This window comes from Xenopus laevis, chromosome 3L (genome assembly GCF_017654675.1).
Source record: "Xenopus laevis strain J_2021 chromosome 3L, Xenopus_laevis_v10.1, whole genome shotgun sequence".
Taxonomy (NCBI): domain Eukaryota; kingdom Metazoa; phylum Chordata; class Amphibia; order Anura; family Pipidae; genus Xenopus; species Xenopus laevis.
Window position 1 is genome coordinate 25,097,193 of NC_054375.1, and position 13,929 is coordinate 25,111,121.

The 13,929-nt window shown below is 40.4% G+C and overlaps 1 long non-coding RNA gene across 2 annotated transcripts; it reads right to left on the reverse strand.

Moving 5' to 3' along the window:
* Positions 1-392: 392 nt before the first annotated feature.
* On the reverse strand, positions 393-4,293 carry LOC121401100. 2 transcript variants are annotated; one of them, XR_005966124.1, is made up of 4 exons: positions 3,810-4,293; positions 3,500-3,552; positions 1,669-1,890; positions 393-511 (listed from the first exon to the last, which is right to left on the reverse strand). It is a non-coding gene; the product is annotated as an uncharacterized LOC121401100 (long non-coding RNA). The 2 variants fall into 2 exon arrangements; XR_005966123.1 differs by lacking the exons at positions 3,500-3,552; positions 3,810-4,293 and adding an exon at positions 2,698-3,071 and having other exon boundaries at positions 399-511.
* Between the last annotated feature and the right edge of the window lie 9,636 nt (positions 4,294-13,929).

Sequence of the window (13,929 nt, forward strand, 5' to 3'; positions counted from 1 at the left end):
AAAGTAAAGCAATTCTGTGATTACAGGGGCCTCTCCCATAACCGAAATAGACCACATGCCTGTGTCACCAGCTACGAGGCTGAATAGTGCTGGAGATTAGTTAAAAAACATTTCTGTGCAGATCACTAGACTTTTGATTTATTGCTAAGGCCCATAGACAGATCTGGACTACCCACTCCCTTTACTCACATTTCTCTAACCAGCTCCCACCACAGGGAACATGTGCAAGGCTAATGATAATTGTCACGGATAGTATACTTTTTTCCAAAATCACCCAATTTTTAATTCCAAACGGATGCTTAAACTGCAGCTTGAAAAACAAATCTGTGACACTGCATCGTAAACAGTATGAACAAAACGTTCATGAGAGTCAAATATTTTTCCCTGTGCATTTGTCCACCCAGAGAGGTGCAAGGGGTACCTGGGAACAGGGCAAAACCTGGTGATGTGCCCTCGGGAGGATTTCCGCTAAGAAGATGAACAGTTGCACCACCAGCATAGAAAACATGATCTGAAAGGAAAAAAATGCCGATAGAGTTGGTAATGTCCCCTGCTTTTTTTTTTTAAAAGCGTATATTTATTGAGTTTCAACAGGAAGGGAAGGGAAGGGGATATGGAAAAAAGGTTACTATACAAAAAGAAACAAAAGACAAGGAAATATTTGTTAAATGAAACATACGTAGTAATGTCTGCTGTTTGAGTCAGGAGCATGAGTTACTGAGCAATATTACCATCAGTAGTGATGTTGAGGTTAATCACCCAACGGGTCCTAGGGGAATCATCTACAGTGCCCTTTCAGGGTTCTTGTTCTGGGTGTAATTCCAGCCAGGGGGACCATTTTGACCAAAATCTGGTGGGGCACCCTCTTGCTTTGTACGCCAGTTTTATATTTACCAATGACTTTCCTATCAGTGACAACCAATGTTGTAATGTGGGAGGTTGGGGGGGCATCCATTTCAACACCAAAGCTTTTTTGGCATAGTATAATACAGTTTTAGTAAGCGTTCTGAATGTCACTGTAACCCACACAGTGTTTACAATGCAGTAGCCTTTTGTAAGAAATTTTGTTTTTTAAAGCACACAGTGGCTTCTGAGTATCTCAACAATACACTTGCCTGAAGAAAGGTGTCAACTTTGATATAAAACACTAGTTATTGTACATCACAATTTATACATGTGGTACAGAAGACTCTTTAGCTTGTGCAGTTCTTCTCCTGATACCAACACTACCGGGCTGTTTTTTCCACAAACCATTAGAATTGGTGGTTTTCTCACTTTTTAAGAAGCTCAAAAAATGTGAGATTTATTAAGTGTAAAAACCATAAAACCACTGATATCAAAACTTTGTCAGGTAAAAATTGTCTAGGTCCTATAGAAGTCAGTGGGAGCTGCGCTGATCCTATTGGACCTCTTTACATCAACTCAGACTTTTATAGGATTTTGGAATTTTTTTTCGCTAGAAATTGTCAGAAAAACTAAATTTTTTTGGAGGTTTTCGAGGTATTCTTATATTTTAGACCATCATTTTCCATTCATACTTTCTTATTCTGATTTTTTAAAGGAGAACTAAACCCCCCCTACCATAAGCCCCCCAAGCATCCAGGCATTGCCCCTCCCCTCTCCTCAATGTGCTTTAGTGTAAAAAAACCCTCTTTAAAAGATTCTCACCCTTAAATGCAGAGAAGCGCAGCGGAGCTCACCGTCGCCATCTTGCGAATCTTGCAGGTCCAAAAGGCCCAGAAGATAAATATTTCTGTGGATCAAAGGAGCTGGAGTTCAGTCTTGTTAGACAACGTGGATCAGATGACAATGGGGCATCTCCTTGAGTCACTTGCCAAATATATGTAACGGTCTCATCTGGATAAATGGGATATTCCATCAGTTGTTCCCCTTATTAAAACAAATTCATATTTAGGGTTACATTGAACCTGACAGGTTTCAGCTTTCGTATTTAGTTATGGGGAAAGCCCCATTACAGTTGCTATAAATCACACATAAGTATTACCCCTATACCCTGCACCTATAAACTGCATCTATAATGTTAATAAAGGTATAGGGTTCATAGTGCAAAAATGTATTTATTGCAACATCAAAATATACCACAAAAATATATATTCATTTATTGCAATCATCATTAGAAAGGGGAGGCCTGTTTACAATCTTAATTTTGAAAGCGCTTTTGGATTGATGAAACATGAAACATTTCTTAAAAGGGGTGTTCACTTTTAAATAAACTTTTAGTTTGATGTAAAGCGTGATATTCTGAGACAATTTGCAATTGGCATTTTTTATTATTTGTGGACTTTTTATTCAGCAGCTCTCCAGTTTGTAATTTCAGCAATGAATAGGAGAGGGACTGAAGAGAAAAAGGAGTATTAAACAGCGGCCATAACAATAAATGTGTACTCTTACAAAGCATTTGTTTTTGGATGGGGTCAATGACCCCAATTTGAAAGTCAGGCGAAAAAGGCAAATAATTAAAAATCTATAAAAAATTAATAATGAAGACCAATTGAAAAGTTGCTTAGAACTGGTCATTCTATAATACACCAAAAGTAAAAAAAAAGATGAGCCATCCCTGTAAATGTTCCCTCTAAAGGGATTCTACTGGCACAGTTTGATGGACCAACCAGAAAGTGACGTAACCCAATCTTGGCCACCACCTGTATTATAGGATATACATCATTAATATCTTACCATACACAGGTCCTGAATCCCCTTTGCTAAATAAAAAGGGTACAGGGAATGTCTCTCCATGGCAGTGTCTCCACCTAGTGGGATCCAGGGATGCACTGATGGGTGGCCCCACAAGAAAACAAATGATTAATCCCACTGTTGCAGTAAAACAAATAGAACTTTATATAACTGGCAGAGAAGAAAAGTGCAAATACATAGTATTAATCAATAACACAATTGCCCTGGGGAACCTGTGTGGCACAGTCCTCACCAGGCAAAGTCTCACACTTCACTCCTGTTTTATAAAGAGAGTCACAGTCCCTTTCCACAAGAGCTCTTACCTTTAAATTAACTTTTAGTATGATATAGAGAGTGATATTCTGAGACAATTTGCAATTGGTAATCTTTTTCCATTATTTGTGGTTTTTGAGTTATTACGTTTTTAATTCAGCAGCTCTCCAGTTTGCCATTTCAGTAATCTGGTTACTAGGATCTAAATTTCCCTAGAAACCAGGCATTCATTTAAATAAGAGACTGAAATATGAATAAGGCCTGAACAGAAAGACAAGTAATAAAAAGTAGCAATAACGAAAAATGTGTCACCTTACAGAGGATTTGTTCTTTAGATGGGGTCAGTGACCCCGATGTGAAAGCTGGAAAGTGTCAGACGAACAGGGCAGATAATTCAAAAACTATAAAAAATAAATGATATAGATTAGTTAAAAAGATGTTTAGAACTGATCATTGTAAAACATACTAAAAGTTAACTTAAAGGTGAACCACCCCTTTAACTTTCCCCATATAGTGCTACCTGCCCGAATACCTCTCCTGTTGGACAGAGTAGTTGCTCCCACGTAGCAGGCACACGGACAACACCTGTTTTCATACAACGATTCCCATAGGGAGGAAGCACACCAAACATATGATTTTGCCTTTTAGGACATTTATTCAGCAGTGTTGGCACCGCTGCTGAATAAATGTCCTAAAAGGCAAAATCATATGTTTGGTGTGCTTCCTCCCTATGGGAATCGTTGTATGAAAACCAGGCTTGGAAGTAGCTGGAGGAGTTGAATGCACCCTAAAGAAAAAAGGAAAAGTAAGTGGTGTGCCGAAGAATATGTATGCTGGAACACCTGTTTTCATCCATGGAACACGCTGGAGTTTCAATATCTCCCTCAGTCAGACTCACCGGGAATCACACAGAGCTGGTACAGACATCCACAGTGTCTCCACATTCTCAATCCAAGCACATGAAGTTTGCTTTAATCTTCAGGGCACAGCTCCCAGCTCTATCTGCAGTGAGAATACAACAAACCTTCTTTATTTTTCAGGGCACAGCTCCCAGCACTATATGCAGTACGAGCACAACAAATCCCCCTTTACTGGAATCAAGGGCCACGTTACCCTCAGAGCGTGCACAAATGTGCGTGTCCATGTGCAATAACAGTGGGGAGGGCAGGGAGAGCAGCGGAGGGGAAGGGCAGAGGATAAAGGTAGGGGAAAGTGACAGTCGGGAAGGGAAGGAGGTGAGTACAACAGAGGGAGAACGATACCCAGGACTAGGGGTAGGCAGAAGACCATTTAACAGGTACCTGCCCAGTGCCCTGTTGCCTGTCATGTGGGCAGGGGTGGAACTACAGAAGAAGCAGACCCTGCAGCTGCAGGGGGCCCCACACGTTAAGAGCAATTTCAACATATATTGGTAAAACAAGACAACCTCTGGATATGTTGGGTGCAATAAAATTAATTTGCTGTTGTGCCCAGTAACATCCACTGCATGTAGGGTTCTTTGGTGGACACACTTCCCAACCTTGGGGATGCATATTATATGGACGACTGTGTTTTGTGCTGTGCTTGTTACCTACGGAGACAAATGCAGAAATAACAGACTGTTTAGTTCATAAGCCATAACACTGTGCAGTTAAATCATTTCCCATATTACTTATATTTATTTATTACTTATAAGCCATTCCGCTTTATTCCCTACAGTTTTAATGGTTGCATTAAAGGGGGTGTAGAGACAACTGCTGATAACTGTGTGGGGTGCTGGGCATGTACCTCCTCTGCTTGCGCTCCCCTAGTTCAGGTCTGAAATGTTGGCAGTTTCAACAATTCCCTGCATTCTCTGGGTTCAGCATTTGGGTAGAGCAATATTGCAAGAGAGCAATCATCACTAGTTTATAGGGGTCATTGACTGTGAGCACTAAGTGAGCCTCTTAGGACATACCATAGGGCAGGTGGTAAGAAGAGAGCTTCATTTTGATCTGGTTATTAGTTGCTTTTAATTACTTTTTATTACTCACCTTTCTATTCAGGTCCTCTCCTGTTTATATACCAGTCTCTCATCCAAGTCAAAGCATGGATGCTAGGGTCATGTGGATCCTAGCAACCAGATTGCTGAACTTACAAACTGGAGAGCTGCTGCATAAAAAGCTAAATAAAAAATTGTCTCAGAGTGTCACTCTCTACATCATGTTCATTTAATGCTGAACAACCCCTGAAACAGTACCTTATATTTGATCCTAACTGAGAGTAAGGTAAATTACCCAACAATCATTCATTGATTTAAATAAGAGACTGGAATATGAATAGGAGAGACCTGAATAGAAAGATGAGTAATAAAAAGTAGCAATGACAATACATTTGTAGCCTTACAGAGCATTTGCTTTTAGATGAGGTCAGTTTAAAAAAACTATAAAAACATAAATAATGAAGACCAATTGCAAAGTGGCTTAGAATTGTCCATTCTTTAACATACTAAATGTTAACTCAAAGTTGAACCACCCCTTTAAGGGTATAAGTGGCTTGGATATTTTTACATCCCAGGTGCATGACTTTACATTTATCAACATTGAATCTCATTTGCCATTTAGCTGCCCAAATAGCCAGTTTGTCAACCAAGGATGCCACATCCTGGATGGAATTAATTGGGCTGGATAGTTTTGTGTCAGCTGCAAACACTGATACATTACTTACAATACCCTCCCCTAAGTCATTAATGAACAAGTTAAATAAAAGTGGACCCAATACTGAGCCCTGAGGGACCAGGGACAAAGGGTAAAAGGGTAACTGTCTGAGTAATCATTCCTGAACCTCAGGGTCTGTTTCGATGATGTGATTTACCCAGTGAGTATGATGCATCTAATTCAGGTAGAGGTGGAATCCTGGAAACTTCATCACTTTAACTCTTATTAACGTTACAAAGGAGAGAAGGGATTTTGGGGGCATGAACGTCAGCAGCTTGAGAGTTAATTAAATATGCTGACAGCTACTCCTTTATATAAGGATAAACAATTAAAGGGTACAGTGCTGAAGCATTTTTAGAAGGCAGTTCTTATGTATGCAATATACTGCCGTGACCTGTTTAATAGAGACTCATAAAAGCATTAGATCTGACAAGTGCCAAGCCTCATGCTGTTCAGTGGGTAATCATGTGCTGTGTGTAAATTTGACCCAATGGCCAAATCCAGACCATGGCCAAAGTCAGAATTATAGTGTTTATTTGAAAAAATCCCCTCCATTCACACAATGAAAACATTTCATCTTAGAATTATTTTAGAAATCTGTTAATATTGTACCTTGAAGTGTTATTAAGACCCGGTAGCTACACTTATTTATACAGTTTGATCAGGATTAACATTCTGAATTAGTCACATTTAGTCGCAGACACAGGTTCTGCCAGTCAAATAGAAATGATCCTGTACTAAATGTGTATGTTCTGAAAATAATCCCAGCATGGACTTCTATCAAAACAAGAGCTGAATGAATGGTTTCAATCTATTATTTTAGTGATTTATATTCTGGCTAATATGTAATCTGAGTGTGATATACTTCACTGACTGATGCTCTTTGTATAAAACATGCCATGGTTTTCTAGGCCTGACTTTGGTGATGTGCCCCCCTACTGTTGCAACAACCGATATCTAGAATTGAGTTCATGAAAATAGCTCACAGAAGATTCCTAAATTCAGTTAAATATCCCCAGTTTCATGGTGTTGGATTGTGTCAATGTATCTTAAGCAGGAATAGTCCATACCTACCAACATTTTGGTAATAAAAAGGGGGGACAAAAATGGTCACCGCGAATAGCGCAATGAATTTTTTTTAACCACACCCTAATAACCATGATCAATTTTAATTTGGCACGTTATGAAAGGTTAGACACATTTCTGTGTGTTTTTCAGTTATTACAGTTTTGCTAATAAACGTGAAATACCCTTTAAGATGCGAGTCTAACTTGTCCCAAGAGACCTGTTAATTTTAAGATTAAGATTAACAGGGGCAGATTGAGCTGTCAAAAGCGGGACTGTCCCACTCAAAACGGGACAGTTGGGAGGTCTGTGGGGAATTTTGGGAATTGTAGTTCACAAGAAGTAGATAACTGCATGCAGGATATTTAAGCCTGGAAAAGCAGAGAGACCAACCTGGATCTGAAGGTTTCTGGCAGTGTCTAAAGCAGGCATGCCCCACCCGTGGCTCTGCCCCTTCTGCCCCAATCACCACCCCCATTCAGCTTTGGACTGGGGCTCACCGGGGCTGCTGCCTCAGGGGCCCCCACATCCCCAGAAGCAAAGCCCACCTGTGGCCCCCAGCCACAATGTCAATTTTTTCCCAGCTTGATGTACAATTTTCTTCTCTAAGCTGCGACTAGAGCCAGAGAGGGAGGTCGGGCAGTGGTTTCAGGTAGGAACGGGTCTGGGAAACGACGAGGGCCTGGGCCCATCGGGTTTATCCCCGTGTACCACCAGCTCAGTCTGACCCTGCCCCCCATTCATCTGTGCCCCCCCCCTCCTGCTCCAGCTAGAAATCACTTTGGGTAATGATTCATTTCATTGGAGCAGGTAAGTTTTGGGTGCAAATTACTGACAGATGGACCTATAACTGTTGATGACTGGGCGAACATACTGTAGATCAGGATGACTCCAGAAAAGTAGGCCTGGGCCCATACCTCCCAACTGTCCCAGTTTTCCCGGGACAGTACCAATTTTGACAGCTCAACCCGCAGTTCGGGATTGTTACTGAAAGGTTCAGATATTCTCTTTGATCTCCTGCAGTGAACATCTGAAAAAATATACAATGTTTCTAAAACTTAATTGGCTTTTGGCAGAGAGCCCAGAATATGTGGCAGGTGCACTTAGATTCAATTAAACAATTTGCAAAACTGTAATAACACATAAAACCACAGAAATGTGTTCAAACTTTCATAACCTGCCAAATTTAGTAAAGTAAACATAGTAATTGGGGGGGGATGTGACCACAAAAACTGGTAAAAAAAAAAGTTTCGCTGTGATACATGTGACAAATCGGTGTGTCCATCTTTCTATTTCCAAAATGTTGGGAGGTATGTGAGCCTAAAGCAGCAGGTTTTTTTGGGGTGGTGTGCTGGGGCTGTATCATTGGAGGAACATTATTATCCGTTATTTATGCAACTTACACCATAAAAGCAGGGAACCACCCTGGGAAATGGGTGGTAGATTCAAATACCTATCTGGCTGTCTTCTTTCTAATACAAGCTGGGGAACATATGTGCAAGGGTTCAAACAGGTGTCACGGCCTAGGGGGCAAACCAAACTGAAATGTGGCCCTGAGTATTCTGAATGCATCTGACCAACTGAGTTGGTTGACCATAGGAATCACCTTATTACTGCATGCCCAAAGTAATAATTTGTCTGCCAGGGAAAGATACAGACCCCCAGAGGAATAAATGCAATAAAAATGTCATTGGAGAGATGTCTACCAGCTATGGCTCACTAGTTGCACAGAGGACATGCTGATGTCTTGGGTGCTGGACTTTAGATGGATAAGTAGTAGACTAGACAATGATACTTTCCATTATCAGCCGAGACGGCACAAGGACACACATGAACATGCAGTTGCCACTCCTAGAAGTTCTAAATAGCCTTTTGAGAGCAATTTGTTTTCCTACTTCAAATGGAACCTCTGAGCTTTGGCCTCGTGCTCACTGGCCAGAGAAGAGGCACTTATGGGATGATATGATAACTATGTATAAATATATAAGGGGATCATATAATCATCTCTCTAATGATTTATTTACCAGTAGGTCTTTCCAGCTGACACAAGGTCACCCATTCCGATTAGAAGAAAAGAGGAAGAATATTCTCAAGTTTTTTACAGTGAGAGCTGTGAGGATGTGGAATTCTCACCCTGAATCAGTTGTACAGGCTGATACATTAGATAGCTTTATGAAGGGGTTGGATGGCTTTTTTTTAGCAAATGAGGGAATACAGGGTTATTGAAGATAGCTCTAACTATGAGTTGGGTTAAGAGACTAGAAAAAGGGTAAAGGTGAGCAAAGGTCCAGGACTGGATAGCATTCATTCCAGGATAATAAACAAGTTTAGCTCTTTGTTTGCCCAAACTCTTTACTTGTGGTGGTAGATTGGTGGTCACTACACTGAGGAGGGTGCTGCATCGGGAATTCAAACCATACACAATTTCTCATTGGTGAAAACCAGCACTGCTCTTGCTCACTAGCCCTGCTCTCTTACACTCCTGGGTTGAACTATCACAGGAACTATCCTGTTACTTGCTAAGCCTCATTCATGGGTTCCTTTCACCCTGGTTTCACTTAGGAATTACCATAGGGCTTGGTTGTGGACTCCTATAGTGGAGTGAATACCTGTTCCTTCATTTGCCTTCACTTTTATACACTAGGGAACCAGGAACTGGTAAGTTATCCTTGGGTCAAAGGGGAATATTTCTCTAACACAATGCATAGGTAACTGACTGGAACTTGGTGATGAGTAGGAGGAAATTAATCCTATGGGTCCCCTACATTAGTGCAGGTTAATATTGCACTGTAAGCTCAATATATTATTCTTCATTTATATAAGGCACATCAGTCCACTTTACCGAGATTATACATCTCTTTCCCAGTGGACCTTTGTGCTTATTTAAAAAGTATTGGAGTTTGGCTGTGCTCTGTACCTTGCAGCCAAACATAATCCAGTGTACGGTGTTGAGCACAACATTGATAAGTACTGTACATTGCGGCACAGTCTGTATCAAATGACATATGGCTGATGTATGTAAGTACAGGGCCCTGCTGTGGACTGTGTAAATCAAGGATCCCTGACTTGAGCTTTTAAATGAGTTAAGGCAGTGATCCCCAACCAGTGGCTCATGTGCAACATGTTGCTTTCCAACCTATTGGATGTTGCTCCCAGTGGTCTCAAGGCAGGTGCTTATTTTTGAATTTCTGACATGAATGCAATTTTTACGTTCAGATTTGGCTCACGTGTAAAAAAGATTGGGGAATCCCTGAGTTAAGGGGTGGATAGGGGACTTGTAGGAAGAGGCTGACAAGATTTTTACTGGAATATCCTCTTGCATTAATTGGAGATATAGGGGATTATGTTATTAAAGGAGACACATTTACAAAGGTCTAATCACCTATAGCAACCAATCAGCAGGTAGTATCTAATGGTCTAACTGATTAAAAGCAAACCTACTTATTGCATCAGACTATACAGTGTTCTGTAGCTTCTCAGCATTTTAAAGGAAAACTATACTCCTCAAACAATGTAGGTCTCTACAAAAACATATTGCAAAAACATAAATATTCTGAAGGTTAAGGCATCCTGGGAGCTGTAGTCCAGCAACATCCGGGTTGTATTCCTAAAGCAACATTATTCAATAAAACTTTTTTCTATCTCTTCAGGGTCTGTGACTCTGTTAAAATGCAAAATAATCAATGGGAATACCATCTGATCTGTGTAAATCTGGCTCCATGTTTTTGTTCCTGCATTTGGAGTTGGAAGCATTAAGTACAGTTTCCTAGGACTGAACAAGTCTGTCCTTCCTCCCTATTTTTGATTCCAGTGTAATATAATATCCCCAAAACAGCACATAAATCTCTGTGTGTAATGGTGGCCATACTCAGGCAGATTTGGTGACCTAATCAAATGAGTAAATCTTATAGTGTATGGAAAGCTTAAGATAAGAGCAAGATGGCTGACATACTGCTGGGAATCAGCACTCTCATTGGTCAATATCCTGAGACAATTTGCAATTGGTTTTCATGTTTTATCACTTGTTTTTTGAGTTATTTAGCTTTTTACTCAGCAGCTCTCAAGTTTGCAATTTTAGCAACTGGTTTTCTAGGGTCCAAATTACCCTAGCAACTATGCAAGTGACTGGAATATAAACAGGGCCTGAATACAAAGATGAGCAATATAAAGTAATGGCAATAATAATACAGACCAATAGTTTTTTAGATGGGGTCAATGACCCCACCATTTGAATGCTGTAAAGGGTCAGAAATGGCAAGCAAATAATATAATGAATAAAGTACCCTCTATTGTAAAATATATAGTGAATAAAGTACCCCAAGTGTTTTTATACAGGTCATGGAACTCCAAGGTAACTTCTAATATCCTCATATTTTGCAACTGGGGGTACTTTATTCCAATACACAAGTTTCCGTGAGTCATGTGACAGAAATTACATCAGAACTTACCGTTTATAGCTGATGACATCAGAACTCACCGTTTTTGCTTTTGTGTATTATAAGTATAATATTAGTTACCAAGAAGTGATGCAAATCTTGCTGTGAATGTGCAAATTATGGTGCTGACGCCTGTTTTTTCTGGGTGTTTGTTATGTTTGTTTGTTTTCACCCAGCATACATACAGTTGCAGGAAAAACGTACTCCCTGTGTAAAATATATAATAAAGCAGTATAGTGAAGTGAGTGTAGGACTGGCCAGACCCGGGATGACTTTGACATATTTGGCCAGTTTGAATATACAGATGTGGGATCCATTATCTGGAAACCTGTCATCCAGAAAGCTCCAAATTACGAAAAGGCAGTCTCCATTATATAAAAATAAGTCACATTTTTACCAACGGTTTCCTTTTTCTTAACAGTACCTTGTACTTGACCCTAACTTAGATGAAATAAATCTGTACCAGAGGCAAAATCAAGCTTATTGGATTTATTTCATGTTTAAAATTTTTTTTAGTAGAATTGAGGTATGGAGATCCAAATAAAGGAAAGACCCCTTATCTGGAAAACCCCAGGTTCCCGAGCATTCTGGATAACAGGTCTCATGACTGTATTGCAATATATTGGACACAAATATCCCTGTTTTGTTTTAAAGGGCAGGTCATTTTTTGGTAGCACATGTCTCATTGACCTTAATATACTTGATAATTGGCTGAATGCAGAGGAGCTTTAGGGGTAAATTTACAAAGCGGCGAATATTCGCAGGCATCGGCATCACTTCCCTTACACAAGTCCAGGGAACCTTAATCAAGACAATAGAGTTGTTATAATGCCCTACACATGAGCTCACTGTATAGTTAATGTTCCATATGTTAGAAAATGTATGGGAACCTGGTTACCCAAAAAGGACTTTTGCAGGCTATCACTCTGAAAAAAGGAAAAGACACCAACATTTTTTGAAAACTTTTTCCACTAAAAAATATGATGTAAGTAACAGAAGAATGAGGAAGATCTATGCACTCCAATGCACTTTGCCTGGTCTGAGCTGGTGAAGGGCAAGTCTGGCGAAATAGGTAACATTCAGTAAAATTCCGCATCTTTGTGAAATTGAGGAGTAACGTGCCATTCACCAGAGCGAAAATTCGCCAGTTTCAATAAGTTAACATGTTAGCAGCATGGGAAGGGCAACAAAAAGGGGAAACGTAAGATCAGGGACAGAGGAGAGGGAAGGGACAAAGATGAAAGGGGAGGGACAGAGGAGTGAATGACAGGGGTAGGCGAGAGCTGCAAAAAGGAGCAAATCCAAACTAGGGTAGTATGAAGAATGTTAAACAGGCACCTACCAGCGCCCCCATATTGTTGCGCCTAAAGCAGGTGCCTCTTTTGCCTACCCCTAGTTCCAGCCCTGTTTGGCCGCTTTTGCCACTAAAATGGTACATTTGGTTCACAGAATAGACTTGCTTCTTTTCATATCCATAAAAATAGGTTTTTCCATTGCTCCCCCCCTTGTTCGGCAGATTGTGAAACTATATAAAATAAATTGTTAAATAAATATTGTTCCACAATGAACCAGTGTCGTGAGTGGATTGCAGTGATGTAAGACACCGAGAGATAGCCGCGAACAAGAGACTGGCTAAAATTTGATTGGAGTAATCATCCAGACAGGGAAAAGTGTTTTTAAGGTAAATTTTAAGTGATGTGGGGTCATCTTTTTGGTCTATGCTTATCTGTGATTGTGAGCCCCTTCTTATCCAGTTTGTCACTCCTTGTTCATAGTAAGCTCTTAGGTCAAGGACTGACCTCTTGTTTCATTGTAAAGTTGGTCTCCAAACACTTGCAGTAATCACATGAACTTGCAGAAGCACTTCACACTTTTGGTGTGCCTCAATTTTTACTAAAAGTCAATGGGTAGCAAACACCCCATGTGCCCACTGGCACACAATATTATAAAGGTCTGTTTCTATTGCCTGTAAGAAGGGCTTGGATATCCACAGCAAAAACAAAATCAAATCCCAGCTAACAACATGTTCTAATGGGAATTCTTCCAAGAACAGTTGGAAAATGTATCCAAATTTAAAGTTTTGGTCTCTTGTACAAATCATTCCAAACGAGTCTACCAGTGTGATTAAAGGGTACAGAGCTGAAAACACATCCACAAGTGTTTTGTCATGGACCAGGCAATTACATCCCCTATAGTAACAGTCCATTATAAACAACACTATAAAAAATGCCTAATAATACTCAGTACAACCTGCACCCAACCCTAACATGCATCTCACCCCTCTCTGTACATTACTTCTGTGAAGCCTCTGAAGACAGAATTTTCCAAAGCAGAGGAGTAGTGTACTTCCCAGTCAGTGCCGCAACGCAAACCGAGACCCGCAGCAGGCACCCAAATTTCAACTTAAATCCCACCCAATCCTGTTGTTTCAGGTCAACCTGCACATCACTACAGGGGAAGATGAAAAATGATTTTGCCATAACTGATATTTCCATTTTATTCAGTAATATAACTAGCGCTGTGCAGGCCAGGGATCGGGACATGCAGCCGGCGCCCCCCGATCCGTAACGATTTTATGGCTGGCTTCATCATGTGTGCAAGCTACTGGGGGGGCCCTGGTCCAATTGCACCCCCTGCCTCCCCATACCTCACCAATTTTAATTAAAAACTAAACTCCCTTGTATGAGATGTAGTCCTTGTTTAGGAATATGAAGATGTGAAAATCTTTCAGGGGGAAACAGTGCATTGTACAGTCCATTTTTACATTTGGGGTGGTATCTCACTCA